The sequence below is a fragment of the Camelus dromedarius genome, unplaced genomic scaffold (genome assembly GCF_036321535.1).
Source record: "Camelus dromedarius isolate mCamDro1 unplaced genomic scaffold, mCamDro1.pat HAP1_SCAFFOLD_198, whole genome shotgun sequence".
Lineage (NCBI taxonomy): Eukaryota > Metazoa > Chordata > Mammalia > Artiodactyla > Camelidae > Camelus > Camelus dromedarius.
Window position 1 is genome coordinate 1,863,407 of NW_026989822.1, and position 16,267 is coordinate 1,879,673.

A 16,267-nucleotide genomic window follows, 5' to 3' on the forward strand; every position below is an offset into this window, starting at 1 on the left:
ATAAGTGTGTGTGAAAGCCGTCATTCAACTAGCTTGTTGGGAACACAAAGTTTCTTTTCATTTGCAAACTCCACTCCATACATATATATGGGTAGGTACGAGCTCCAACTCGGTTTTACAGTGAAAACTGCAGGAACTTCAAACCGGCACTAGGAAACAGACTGAGAAACCAGAGTAAAAGTTTCTCCTGCAACCCGTTCCCTTTGTGCTAGATGAACGAACGACTCTCCACATGCTCAGTTCTGAGAGATAAGTGTGTGTGAAAGCCGTCCTTGAACTAGCTTGTTGGGAACACAAAGTTTCTTTTCATTTGCAAACTCCACTCCATACATGTATATGGGTAGGTACGAGCTCCAACACGGTTTTACAGTGAAAACTGCAGGAACTTCAAACCGGCACTAGGAAACAGACTGAGAAACCAGAGTAAAAGTTTCTCCTGCAACCTGTTCCCTTTGTGCTAGATGAACGAACGACTCTCCACATGCTCAGTTCTGAGAGATAAGTGTGTGTGAAAGCCGTCCTTCACCTAGCTTGTTGGGAACACAGAGTTCCTTTTCATTTGCAAACTCCACTCCATACATATATATGGGGAGGTACTACCTCCAATTCGGTTTTACAGTGAAAACTGCAGGAAATTCAAACCGGCACTAGGAAACAGACTGAGAAATCAGACTAAAAGTTCCTCTTGCAACCCGTTCCGTTTGTGCTAGATGAACGAACGACTCTCCACATGCTCAGTTCTGAGAGTTAAGTGTGTGTGAAAGCCGTCCTTCAACTAGCTTGTTGGGAACACAAAGTTTCTTTTCATTTGCAAACTCCACTCCATACATATATATGGGTAGGTACGAGCTCCAACACGGTTTTACAGTGTAAACTGCAGGAAATTCATCCGGCACTAGGAAACAGACTGAGAAACCAGAGTAAAAGTTTCCCTTGCAACCCGTTCCCTTTGTGCTAGATGAACGAACGACTCTCCACATGCTCAGTTCTGAGAGATAAATGTGTGTGAAAGCCGTCCTTCACCTAGCTTGTTGGGAACACAGAGTTCCTTTTCATTTGCAAACTCCACTCCATACATATATATGGGGAGGTACTACCTCCAATTCGGTTTTACAGTGAAAACTGCAGGAAATTCAAACCGGCACTAGGAAACAAACTGAGAAATCAGACTAAAAGTTCCCTTTGCAACCCGTTCCGTTGTGCTAGATGAACGAACGTCTCTCCACATGCTCAGTTCTGAGAGATAAGTGTGTGTGAAAACCGTCCTTCAACTATCTTGTTGGGAACACAAAGTTTCTTTTCATTTGCAAACTCCACTCCATACATATATATGGGTAGGTACGAGCTCCAACACGGTTTTACAGTGAATACTGCAGGAACTTCAAACCGGCACTAGGAAACAGACTGAGAAACCAGAGTAAAACTTTCTCCTGCAACCCGTTCCCTTTGTGCTACATGAACGAACGACTCTCTACATGCTCAGTTCTGAGAGATAAGTGTGTGTGAAAGCCGTCCTTCAACTAGCTTGTTGGGAACACAAAGTTTCTTTTCATTTGCAAACTCCACTCCATACATATATATGGGTAGGTACGAGCTCCAACTCGGTTTTACAGTGAAAATTGCAGGAACTTCAAACCGGCACTAGGAAACAGACTGAGAAACCAGAGTAAAAGTTTCTCCTGCAACCCGTTCCCTTTGTGCTAGATAAACGAACGACTCTCCACATGCTCAGTTCTGAGAGATAAGTGTGTGTGAAAGCCGTCCTTCAACTAGCTTGTTGGGAACACAAAGTTTCTTTTCATTTGCAAACTCCACTGCATACATATATATGGGTAGGTACGAGCTCCAACTCGGTTTTACAGTGAAAACTGCAGGAACTTCAAACCGGCACTAGGAAACAGAGTGAGAAACCAGAGTAAAAGTTTCTCCTGCAACCCGTTCCCTTTGTGCTAGATGAACGAACGACTCTCCACATGCTCAGTTCTGAGAGATAAGTGTGTGTGAAAGCCGTCCTTCAACTAGCTTGTTGGGAACACAAAGTTTCTTTTCATTTGCAAACTCCACTCCATACATATATATGGGTAGGTACGAGCTCCAACACGGTTTTACAGTGAAAACTGCAGGAACTTCAAACCGGCACTAGGAAACAGACTGAGAAACCAGAGTAAAAGTTTCTCCTGCAACCCGTTCCTTTGTGCTACATGAACGAACGTCTCCCCACATGCTCAGTCCTGAGAGATATGTGTATGTGAAAGCCGTACTTCACCTAGCTTGATGGGAACACAAAGTTTCTTTTCATTTGCAAACTCCACTCCATACATATATATGGGTAGGTACGAGCTCCAACTCGGTTTTACAGTGAAAACTGCAGTAACTTCAAACCGTCACTAGGAAACAGACAGAGAAACCAGAGTAAAAGTTCCTCCTGCAACCCGTTCCCTTTGTGCTAGATGAACGAACGACTCTCCACATGCTCAATTCTGAGAGATATTTGTATGTGAAAGCCGTCCTTCATGTAGCTTGTTGGGAACACTAAGTTCCTTTTCATTTGCAAACTCCAATCCTTACATATATATGGGGATGTACTAGCTCCTACTCGGTTTTACAGTGAAAACTGCAGGAACTTCAAACCGGCACTAGGAAACAGACTGAGAAACCAGAGTAAAAGTTTCTCCTGCAACCCGTTCCCTTTGTGCTAGATGAACGAACGATTCTCCACATGCTCAGTTCTGAGAGATAAGTGTGTGTGAAAGCCGTCCTTCACCTAGCTTGTTGGGAACACAAAGTTCCTTTTCATTTGCAAACTCCACTCCATACATATATATGGGGAGGTACTAGCTCCAACTCGGTTTTACAGTGAAAACTGCAGGAACTTCAAACCGGCACTAGGAAACAGACTGAGAAACCAGAGTAAAAGTTGCTCTTGCAACCCGTTCCGTTTGTGCAAATGAAGGAACGTCTCTCCACATGCTCAATTCTGAGAGATAAATGTGTGTAAAGCCGTCCTTCACCTAGCTTTTTGGGAACACAAAGTTCCTTTTCATTTGCAAACTCTACTCCATACATATATATAGGTAGGTACTAGCTCCAACTCGGTTTTACAGTGAAAACTGCAGGAACTTCAAACCGGCACTAGGAAACAGACTGAGAAACCAGAGTAAAAGTTTCTCCTGCAACCCGTTCCCTTTGTGCTAGATGAACGAACGACTCTCCACATGCTCAGTTCTGAGAGATAAGTGTGTGTGAAAGCCGTCCTTCACCTAGCTTGTTGGGAACACAAAGTTCCTTTTCATTTGCAAACTACACTCCATACATATATATGGGGAGGTACTAGCTCCAACTCGGTTTTACAGTGAAATCTGCAGGAACTTCAAACCGGCACTAGGAAACAGACTGAGAAACCAGAGTAAAAGTTCCTCTGCAAACCCGTTCCGTTTGTGCAAATGAAGGAACGTCTCTCCACATGCACAGTTCTGAGAGATAAGTGTGTGTGAAAGCCGTCCTTCAACTAGCTTGTTGGGAACACAAAGTTTCTTTTCATTTGCAAACTCCACTCCATACATATATATGGGTAGGTACGAGCTACAACTCGGTTTTACAGTGAAAACTGCAGTAACTTCAAACCGTCACTAGGAAACAGACTGAGAAACCAGAGTAAAAGTTTCTCCTGCAACCCGTTCCCTTTGTGCTAGATAAACGAACGACTCTCCACATGCTCAGTTCTGAGAGATAAGTGTGTGTGAAAGCCGTCCTTCAACTAGCTTGTTGGGAACACAAAGTTTCTTTTCATTTGCAAACTCCACTGCATACATATATATGGGTAGGTACGAGCTCCAACTCGGTTTTACAGTGAAAACTGCAGGAACTTCAAACCGGCACTAGGAAACAGACTGAGAAACCAGAGTAAAAGTTTCTCCTGCAACCCGTTCCATTTGTGCTAGATGAACGAACGACTCTCCACATGCTCAGTTCTGAGAGATAAGTGTGTGTGAAAGCCGTCCTTCAACTAGCTTGTTGGGAACACAAAGTTTCTTTTCATTTGCAAACTCCACTCCATATATATATATGGGTAGGTACGAGCTCCAACACGGTTTTACAGTGAAAACTGCAGGAACTTCAAACCGGCACTAGGAAACAGACTGAGAAACCAGAGTAAAAGTTTCTCCTGCAACCCGTTCCTTGGTGCTACATGAACGAACGTGTCTCCACATGTTCAGTTCTGAGAGATATGTGTATGTGAAAGCCGTACTTCACCTAGCTTGATGGGAACACAAAGTTTCTTTTCATTTGCAAACTCCACTCCATACATATATATGGGTAGGTACGAGCTCCAACTCGGTTTTACAGTGAAAACTGCAGTAACTTCAAACCGTCACTAGGAAACAGACTGAGAAACCAGAGTAAAAGTTCCTCCTGCAACCCGTTCCCTTTGTGCTAGATGAACGAACGACTCTCCACATGCTCAATTCTGAGAGATATTTGTATGTGAAAGCCGTCCTTCATGTAGCTTGTTGGGAACACTAAGTTCCTTTTCATTTGCAAACTCCAATCCTTACATATATATGGGGAGGTACTAGCTCCTACTCGGTTTTACAGTGAAAACTGCAGGAACTTCAAACCGGCACTAGGAAACAGACTGAGAAACGAGAGTAAAACTTCCTCCTGCAAAACATTCCCTTTGTGCTAGATGAACGAACGTCTCTCCACATGCTCAGTCCTGAGAGATTTGTGTATGTGAAAGCCGTCCTTCAACTAGCTTGTTGGGAACACAAAGTTTCTTTTCATTTGCAAACTCCACTCCATACATATATATGGGTATGTACGAGCTCCAACTCGGTTTTACAGTGAAATCTGCAGTAACTTCAAACCGTCACTAGGAAACAGACTGAGAAACCAGAGTAAAAGTTTCTCCTGCAAACCGTTCCCTTTGTGCTAGATGAACGAACGACTCTCCACATGCTCAGTTCTGAGAGATAAGTGTGTGTGAAAGCCGTCATTCAACTAGCTTGTTGGGAACACAAAGTTTCTTTTCATTTGCAAACTCCACTCCATACATATATATGGGTAGGTACGAGCTCCAACTCGGTTTTACAGTGAAAACTGCAGGAACTTCAAACCGGCACTAGGAAACAGACTGAGAACCCAGAGTAAAAGTTTCTCCTGCAACCCGTTCCCTTTGTGCTAGATGAACGAACGACTCTCCACATGCTCAGTTCTGAGAGATAAGTGTGTGTGAAAGCCGTCCTTCAACTAGCTTGTTGGGAACACAAAGTTTCTTTTCATTTGCAAACTCCACTCCATACATATATATGGGTAGGTACGAGCTCCAACACGGTTTTACAGTGAAAACTGCAGGAACTTCAAACCGGCACTAGGAAACAGACTGAGAAACCAGAGTAAAAGTTTCTCCTGCAACCCGTTCCCTTTGTGCTAGATGAACGAACGACTCTCCACATGCTCAGTTCTGAGAGATAAGTGTGTGTGAAAGCCGTCCTTCACCTAGCTTGTTGGGAACACAAAGTTCCTTTTCATTTGCATACTCCACTCCGTACATATATATGGGGAGGTACTACCTCCAATTCGGTTTTACAGTGAAAACTGCAGGAAATTCAAACCGGCACTAGGAAACAGTCTGAGAAATCAGACTAAAAGTTCCTCTTGCAACCCGTTCCGTTTGTGCTAGATGAACGAACGTTTCTCCACATGCTCAGTTCTGAGAGATAAGTGTGTGTGAAAGCCGTCCTTCAACTAGCTTGTTGGGAACACAAAGTTCCTTTTCATTTGCATACTCCACTCCATACATATATATGGGGAGGTACTACCTCCAATTCGTTTTTACAGTGAAAACTGCAGGAAATTCAAACCGGCACTAGGAAACAGACTGAGAAATCAGACTAAAAGTTCCTCTTGCAACCCGTTCCGTTTGTGCTAGATGAACGAACGTCTCTCCACATGCTCAGTTCTGAGAGATAAGTGTGTGTGAAAGCCGTCCTTCAACTAGCTTGTTGGGAACACAAAGTTTCTTTTCATTTGCAAACTCCACTCCATACATATATATGGGTAGGTACGAGCTCCAACTCGGTTTTACAGTGAAAACTGCAGGAACTTCAAACCGGCACTAGGAAACAGACGGAGAAACCAGAGTAAAAGTTCCTCCTGCAACCCGTTCCCTTTGTGCTAGATGAACGAACGACTCTCCACATGCTCAGTTCTGAGAGATAAGTGTGTGTGAAAGCCGTCCTTCACCTAGCTTGTTGGGAACACAAAGTTCCTTTTCATTTGCATACTCCACTCCATACATATATATGGGGAGGTACTACCTTCAATTCGGTTAAACAGTGAAAACTGCAGGAAATTCAAACCGGCACTAGGAAACAGACTGAGAAATCAGACTAAAAGTTCCTCTTGAAACCCGTTCCGTTTGTGCTAGATGAACGAACGTCTCTCCACATGCTCAGTTCTGAGAGATAAGTGTGTGTGAAAGCCTTCCTTCAACTAGCTTGTTGGGAACACAAAGTTTCTTTTCATTTGCAAACTCCACTCCATACATATATATGGGTAGGTACGAGCTCCAACTCGGTTTTACAGTGAAAACTGCTGGAACTTCAAACCGGCACTAGGAAACAGACTGAGAATCCAGAGTAAAAGTTTCTCCTGCAACCCGTTCCCTTTGTGCTACATGAACGAACGACTCTCCACATGCTCAGTTCTGAGAGATAAGTGTGTGTGAAAGCCGTCCTTCACCTAGCTTGTTGGGAACACAAAGTTTCTTTTCATTTGAAAACTCCACTCCATACATTTATATGGGTAGGTACGAGCTACAACTCGGTTTTACAGTGAAAACTGCAGTAACTTCAAACCGTCACTAGGAAACAGACTGAGATACCAGAGTAAAAGTTTCTCCTGCAACCCGTTCCCTTTGTGCTAGATAAACGAACGACTCTCCACATGCTCAGTTCTGAGAGATAAGTGTGTGTGAAAGCCGTCCTTCAACTAGCTTGTTGGGAACACAAAGTTTCTTTTCATTTGCAAACTCCAATCCTTACATATATATGGGGAGGTACTAGCTCCTACTCGGTTTTACAGTGAAAACTGCAGGAACTTCAAACCGGCACTAGGAAACAGACTGAGAAACGAGAGTAAAACTTCCTCCTGCAAAGCATTCCCTTTGTGCTAGATGAACGAACGTCTCTCCACATGCTCAGTCCTGAGAGATATGTGTATGTGAAAGCCGTCCTTCAACTAGCTTGTTGGGAACACAAAGTTTCTTTTCATTTGCAAACTCCACTCCATACATATATATGGGTATGTACGAGCTCCAACTCGGTTTTACAGTGAAATCTGCAGTAACTTCAAACCGTCACTAGGAAACAGACTGAGAAACCAGAGTAAAAGTTTCTCCTGCAAACCGTTCCCTTTGTGCTAGATGAACGAACGACTCTCCACATGCTCAGTTCTGAGAGATAAGTGTGTGTGAAAGCCGTCATTCAACTAGCTTGTTGGGAACACAAAGTTTCTTTTCATTTGCAAACTCCACTCCATACATATATATGGGTAGGTACGAGCTCCAACTCGGTTTTACAGTGAAAACTGCAGGAACTTCAAACCGGCACTAGGAAACAGACTGAGAAACCAGAGTAAAAGTTTCTCCTGCAACCCGTTCCCTTTGTGCTAGATGAACGAACGACTCTCCACATGCTCAGTTCTGAGAGATAAGTGTGTGTGAAAGCCGTCCTTCAACTAGCTTGTTGGGAACACAAAGTTTCTTTTCATTTGCAAACTCCACTCCATACATATATATGGGTAGGTACGAGCTACAACTCGGTTTTACAGTGAAAACTTCAGTAACTTCAAACCGTCACTAGGAAACAGACTGAGAAACCAGAGTAAAAGTTTCTCCTGCAACCCGTTCCCTTTGTGCTAGATAAACGAACGACTCTCCACATGCTCAGTTCTGAGAGATAAGTGTGTGTGAAAGCCGTCCTTCAACTAGCTTGTTGGGAACACAAAGTTTCTTTTCATTTGCAAACTCCACTGCATACATATATATGGGTAGGTACGAGCTCCAACTCGGTTTTACAGTGAAAACTGCAGGAACTTCAAACCGGCACTAGGAAACAGACTGAGAAACCAGAGTAAAAGTTTCTCCTGCAACCCGTTCCATTTGTGCTAGATGAACGAACGACTCTCCACATGCTCAGTTCTGAGAGATAAGTGTGTGTGAAAGCCGTCCTTCAACTAGCTTGTTGGGAACACAAAGTTTCTTTTCATTTGCAAACTCCACTCCATATATATATATGGGTAGGTACGAGCTCCAACACGGTTTTACAGTGAAAACTGCAGGAACTTCAAACCGGCACTAGGAAACAGACTGAGAAACCAGAGTAAAAGTTTCTCCTGCAACCCGTTCCTTTGTGCTACATGAACGAACGTGTCTCCACATGTTCAGTTCTGAGAGATATGTGTATGTGAAAGCCGTACTTCACCTAGCTTGATGGGAACACAAAGTTTCTTTTCATTTGCAAACTCCACTCCATACATATATATGGGTAGGTACGAGCTCCAACTCGGTTTTACAGTGAAAACTGCAGTAACTTCAAACCGTCACTAGGAAACAGACTGAGAAACCAGAGTAAAAGTTCCTCCTGCAACCCGTTCCCTTTGTGCTAGATGAACGAACGACTCTCCACATGCTCAATTCTGAGAGATATTTGTATGTGAAAGCCGTCCTTCATGTAGCTTGTTGGGAACACTAAGTTCCTTTTCATTTGCAAACTCCAATCCTTACATATATATGGGGAGGTACTAGCTCCTACTCGGTTTTACAGTGAAAACTGCAGGAACTTCAAACCGGCACTAGGAAACAGACTGAGAAACGAGAGTAAAACTTCCTCCTGCAAAACATTCCCTTTGTGCTAGATGAACGAACGTCTCTCCACATGCTCAGTCCTGAGAGATTTGTGTATGTGAAAGCCGTCCTTCAACTAGCTTGTTGGGAACACAAAGTTTCTTTTCATTTGCAAACTCCACTCCATACATATATATGGGTATGTACGAGCTCCAACTCGGTTTTACAGTGAAATCTGCAGTAACTTCAAACCGTCACTAGGAAACAGACTGAGAAACCAGAGTAAAAGTTTCTCCTGCAAACCGTTCCCTTTGTGCTAAATGAACGAACGACTCTCCACATGCTCAGTTCTGAGAGATAAGTGTGTGTGAAAGCCGTCATTCAACTAGCTTGTTGGGAACACAAAGTTTCTTTTCATTTGCAAACTCCACTCCATACATATATATGGGTAGGTACGAGCTCCAACTCGGTTTTACAGTGAAAACTGCAGGAACTTCAAACCGGCACTAGGAAACAGACTGAGAACCCAGAGTAAAAGTTTCTCCTGCAACCCGTTCCCTTTGTGCTAGATGAACGAACGACTCTCCACATGCTCAGTTCTGAGAGATAAGTGTGTGTGAAAGCCGTCCTTCAACTAGCTTGTTGGGAACACAAAGTTTCTTTTCATTTGCAAACTCCACTCCATACATATATATGGGTAGGTACGAGCTCCAACACGGTTTTACAGTGAAAACTGCAGGAACTTCAAACCGGCACTAGGAAACAGACTGAGAAACCAGAGTAAAAGTTTCTCCTGCAACCCGTTCCCTTTGTGCTAGATGAACGAACGACTCTCCACATGCTCAGTTCTGAGAGATAAGTGTGTGTGAAAGCCGTCCTTCACCTAGCTTGTTGGGAACACAAAGTTCCTTTTCATTTGCATACTCCACTCCGTACATATATATGGGGAGGTACTACCTCCAATTCGGTTTTACAGTGAAAACTGCAGGAAATTCAAACCGGCACTAGGAAACAGTCTGAGAAATCAGACTAAAAGTTCCTCTTGCAACCCGTTCCGTTTGTGCTAGATGAACGAACGTTTCTCCACATGCTCAGTTCTGAGAGATAAGTGTGTGTGAAAGCCGTCCTTCAACTAGCTTGTTGGGAACACAAAGTTCCTTTTCATTTGCATACTCCACTCCATACATATATATGGGGAGGTACTACCTCCAATTCGTTTTTACAGTGAAAACTGCAGGAAATTCAAACCGGCACTAGGAAACAGACTGAGAAATCAGACTAAAAGTTCCTCTTGCAACCCGTTCCGTTTGTGCTAGATGAACGAACGTCTCTCCACATGCTCAGTTCTGAGAGATAAGTGTGTGTGAAAGCCGTCCTTCAACTAGCTTGTTGGGAACACAAAGTTTCTTTTCATTTGCAAACTCCACTCCATACATATATATGGGTAGGTACGAGCTCCAACTCGGTTTTACAGTGAAAACTGCAGGAACTTCAAACCGGCACTAGGAAACAGACGGAGAAACCAGAGTAAAAGTTCCTCCTGCAACCCGTTCCCTTTGTGCTAGATGAACGAACGACTCTCCACATGCTCAGTTCTGAGAGATAAGTGTGTGTGAAAGCCGTCCTTCACCTAGCTTGTTGGGAACACAAAGTTCCTTTTCATTTGCATACTCCACTCCATACATATATATGGGGAGGTACTACCTTCAATTCGGTTTTACAGTGAAAACTGCAGGAAATTCAAACCGGCACTAGGAAACAGACTGAGAAATCAGACTAAAAGTTCCTCTTGCAACCCGTTCCGTTTGTGCTAGATGAACGAACGTCTCTCCACATGCTCAGTTCTGAGGGATAAGTGTGTGTGAAAGCCTTCCTTCAACTAGCTTGTTGGGAACACAAAGTTTCTTTTCATTTGCAAACTCCACTCCATACATATATATGGGTAGGTACGAGCTCCAACTCGGTTTTACAGTGAAAACTGCTGGAACTTCAAACCGGCACTAGGAAACAGACTGAGAATCCAGAGTAAAAGTTTCTCCTGCAACCCGTTCCCTTTGTGCTACATGAACGAACGACTCTCCACATGCTCAGTTCTGAGAGATAAGTGTGTGTGAAAGCCGTCCTTCACCTAGCTTGTTGGGAACACAAAGTTTCTTTTCATTTGCAAACTCCACTCCATACATTTATATGGGTAGGTACGAGCTACAACTCGGTTTTACAGTGAAAACTGCAGTAACTTCAAACCGTCACTAGGAAACAGACTGAGATACCAGAGTAAAAGTTTCTCCTGCAACCCGTTCCCTTTGTGCTAGATAAACGAACGACTCTCCACATGCTCAGTTCTGAGAGATAAGTGTGTGTGAAAGCCGTCCTTCAACTAGCTTGTTGGGAACACAAAGTTTCTTTTCATTTGCAAACTCCACTGCATACATATATATGGGTAGGTACGAGCTCCAACTCGGTTTTACAGTGAAAACTGCAGGAACTTCAAACCGGCACTAGGAAACAGACTGAGAACCCAGAGTAAAAGTTTCTCCTGCAACCCGTTCCCTTTGTGCTAGATGAACGAACGACTCTCCACATGCTCAGTTCTGAGAGATAAGTGTGTGTGAAAGCCGTCCTTCACCTAGCTTGTTGGGAACACAAAGTTCCTTTTCATTTGCATACTCCACTCCATACATATATATGGGGAGGTACTACCTCCAATTCGGTTTTACAGTGAAAACTGCAGGAAATTCAAACCGGCACTAGGAAACAGTCTGAGAAATCAGACTAAAAGTTCCTCTTGCAACCCGTTCCGTTTGTGCTAGATGAACGAAAGTTTCTCCACATGCTCAGTTCTGAGAGATAAGTGTGTGTGAAAGCCGTCCTTCAACTAGCTTGTTGGGAACACAAAGTTCCTTTTCATTTGCATACTCCACTCCATACATATATATGGGGAGGTACTACCTCCAATTCGTTTTTACAGTGAAAACTGCAGGAAATTCAAACCGGCACTAGTAAACAGACTGAGAAATCAGACTAAAAGTTCCTCTTGCAACCCGTTCCGTTTGTGCTAGATGAACGAACGTCTCTCCACATGCTCAGTTCTGAGAGATAAGTGTGTGTGAAAGCCGTCCTTCAACTAGCTTGTTGGGAACACAAAGTTTCTTTTCATTTGCAAACTCCACTCCATACATATATATGGGTATGTACGAGCTCCAACTCGGTTTTACAGTGAAAACTGCAGGAACTTCAAACCGGCACTAGGAAACAGACGGAGAAACCAGAGTAAAAGTTCCTCCTGCAACCCGTTCCCTTTGTGCTATATGAACGAACGACTCTCCACATGCTCAGTTCTGAGAGTTAAGTGTGTGTGAAAGCCGTCCTTCACCTAGCTTGTTGGGAACACAAAGTTCCTTTTCATTTGCATACTCCACTCCATACATATATGTGGGGAGGTACTACCTTCAATTCGGTTTTACAGTGAAAACTGCAGGAAATTCAAACCGGCACTAGGAAACAGACTGAGAAATCAGACTGAAAGTTCCTCTTGCAACCCGTTCCGTTTGTGCTAGATGAACGAACGTCTCTCCACATGCTCAGTTCTGAGAGATAAGTGTGTGTGAAAGCCGTCCTTCAACTAGCTTGTTGGGAACACAAAGTTTCTTTTCATTTGCAAACTCCACTCCATACATATATATGGGTAGGTACGAGCTCCAACTCGGTTTTACAGTGAAAACTGCTGGAACTTCAAACCGGCACTAGGAAACAGACTGAGAAACCAGAGTAAAAGTTCCTCCTGCAACCCGTTCCCTTTGTGCTAGATGAACGAACGACTCTCCACATGCTCAGTTCTGAGAGATAATTGTGTGTGAAAGCCGTCCTTCACCTAGCTTGTTGGGAACACAAAGTTCCTTTTCAGTTGCTAACTCCACTCCATACATATATATAGGTAGGTACAAGCTCCAACTCGGTTTTACAGTGAAAACTACAGGAACTTCAAACCGTCACTAAGAAACAGACGGAGAAACCAGAGTAAAAGTTTCTCCTGCAAACCGTTCCCTTTGTGCTAGATGAACGAACGACTCTCCACATGCTCAGTTCTGAGAGATAAGTGTGTGTGAAAGCCGTCATTCAACTAGCTTGTTGGGAAAACAAAGTTTCTTTTCATTTGCAAACTCCACTCCATACATATATATTGGTAGGTACGAGCTCCAACTCGGTTTTACAGTGAAAACTGCAGGAACTTCAAACCGGCACTAGGAAACAGACTGAGAAACCAGAGTAAAAGTTTCTCCTGCAACCCGTTCCCTTTGTGCTAGATGAACGAACGACTCTCCACATGCTCAGTTCTGAGAGATAAGTGTGTGTGAAAGCCGTCATTCAACTAGCTTGTTGGGAAAACAAAGTTTCTTTTCATTTGCAAACTCCACTCCATACATATATATTGGTAGGTACGAGCTCCAACTCGGTTTTACAGTGAAAACTGCAGGAACTTCAAACCGGCACTAGGAAACAGACTGAGAAACCAGAGTAAAAGTTTCTCCTGCAACCCGTTCCCTTTGTGCTAGATGAACGAACGACTCTCCACATGCTCAGTTCTGAGAGATAAGTGTGTGTGAAAGCCGTCCTTCACCTAGCTTGTTGGGAACACAAAGTTCCTTTTCATTTGCATACTCCACTCCATACATATATATGGGGAGGTACTACCTCCAATTCGGTTTTACAGTGAAAACTGCAGGAAATTCAAACCGGCACTAGGAAACAGTCTGAGAAATCAGACTAAAAGTTCCTCTTGCAACCCGTTCCGTTTGTGCTAGATGAACGAAAGTTTCTCCACATGCTCAGTTCTGAGAGATAAGTGTGTGTGAAAGCCGTCCTTCAACTAGCTTGTTGGGAACACAAAGTTCCTTTTCATTTGCATACTCCACTCCATACATATATATGGGGAGGTACTACCTCCAATTCGTTTTTACAGTGAAAACTGCAGGAAATTCAAACCGGCACTAGTAAACAGACTGAGAAATCAGACTAAAAGTTCCTCTTGCAACCCGTTCCGTTTGTGCTAGATGAACGAACGTCTCTCCACATGCTCAGTTCTGAGAGATAAGTGTGTGTGAAAGCCGTCCTTCAACTAGCTTGTTGGGAACACAAAGTTTCTTTTCATTTGCAAACTCCACTCCATACATATATATGGGTATGTACGAGCTCCAACTCGGTTTTACAGTAAAAACTGCAGGAACTTCAAACCGGCACTAGGAAACAGACGGAGAAACCAGAGTAAAAGTTCCTCCTGCAACCCGTTCCCTTTGTGCTATATGAACGAACGACTCTCCACATGCTCAGTTCTGAGAGTTAAGTGTGTGTGAAAGCCGTCCTTCACCTAGCTTGTTGGGAACACAAAGTTCCTTTTCATTTGCATACTCCACTCCATACATATATGTGGGGAGGTACTACCTTCAATTCGGTTTTACAGTGAAAACTTCAGGAAATTCAAACCGGCACTAGGAAACAGACTGAGAAATCAGACTGAAAGTTCCTCTTGCAACCCGTTCCGTTTGTGCTAGATGAACGAACGTCTCTCCACATGCTCAGTTCTGAGAGATAAGTGTGTGTGAAAGCCGTCCTTCAACTAGCTTGTTGGGAACACAAAGTTTCTTTTCATTTGCAAACTCCACTCCATACATATATATGGGTAGGTACGAGCTCCAACTCGGTTTTACAGTGAAAACTGCAGGAACTTCAAACCGGCACTAGGAAACAGACTGAGAAACCAGAGTAAAAGTTCCTCCTGCAACCCGTTCCCTTTGTGCTAGATGAACGAACGACTCTCCACATGCTCAGTTCTGAGAGATAATTGTGTGTGAAAGCCGTCCTTCACCTAGCTTGTTGGGAACACAAAGTTCCTTTTCAGTTGCTAACTCCACTCCATACATATATATAGGTAGGTACAAGCTCCAACTCGGTTTTACAGTGAAAACTACAGGAACTTCAAACCGTCACTAAGAAACAGACGGAGAAACCAGAGTAAAAGTTCCTCTTGCAACCCGTTCCCTTTGTGCTAGATGAACGAATGTCTCTCCACATGCTCAGTTCTGAGAGATATGTGAATGTGAAAGCCGTCCTTCAACTAGCTTGTTGGGAACACAAAGTTTCTTTTCATTTGTAAACTCCACTCCACACATATGTATATGTGGAGGTACGAGCTCCAACTCGGTTTTACAGTGAAAACTGCAGGAACTTCAAACCGGCACTAGGAAACAGACTGAGAAACCAGAGTAAAAGTTTCTCCTGCAACCCGTTCCCTTTGTGCTACATGAACGAACGTCTCTCCACATGCTCAGTTCTGAGAGATAAGTGTGTGTGAAAGCCGTCCTTCACCTAGCTTGTTGGGAACACAAAGTTCCTTTTCAGTTGCAAACACCAATCCATACATATATATAGGTAGGTACTAGCTCCAACTCGGTTTTACAGTGAAAACTGCAGGAACTTCAAATCGGAACTAGGAAACAGACTGAGAAACCAGAGTAAAAGTTTCTCCTGCAACCCGTTCCATTTGTGCTACATGAATGAACGTCTCTCCACATGCTCAGTTCTGAGAGATATGTGTATGTGAAAGCCATCCTTCAACTAGCTTGTTGGGAACACAAAGTTTCTTTTCATTTGCAAACTCCACTCCATACATATATATGGGTAGGTACGAGCTCCAACTCGGTTTTACAGTGAAAACTGCAGGAACTTCAAACCGGCACTAGGAAACAGACTGAGAAACCAGAGTAAAAGTTTCTCCTGCAACCCGTTCCCTTTGTGCTAGATGAACGAACGACTCTCCACATGCTCAGTTCTGAGAGATAAGTGTGTGTGAAAGCCGTCCTTCACCTAGCTTGTTGGGAACACAAAGTTCCTTTTCAGTTGCAAACTCCACTCCATACATATATATGGGTAGGTACGAGCTCCAACTCTGTTTTACAGACAAAACTGCAGGAACTTCAAACCGGAACTAGGAAACAAACTGAGAAACCAGTGTAAAAGTTCCTCCTGCAACACGTTCCCTTTGTGCTAGATGAACGAACGTCTCTCCACATGCTCAGTCCTGAGAGATATGTGTATGTGAAAGCCGTCCTTCAACTAGCTTGTTGGGAACACAAAGTTTCTTTTCATTTGCAAACTCCACTCCATACATATATATGGGTAGGTACGAGCTCCAACTCGGTTTTACAGTGAAAACTGCAGGAACTTCAAACCGTCACTAGGAAACAGACTGAGAAACCAGAGTAAAAGTTTCTCCTGCAACCCATTCCCTTTGTGCTAGATGAACGAACGACTCTCCACATGCTCAGTTCTGAGAGATAAGTGTGTGTGAAAGCCGTCCTTCACCTAGCTTGTTGGGAACACAAAGTTTCTTTTCATTTGCCAACTCCACTCCATACATATATA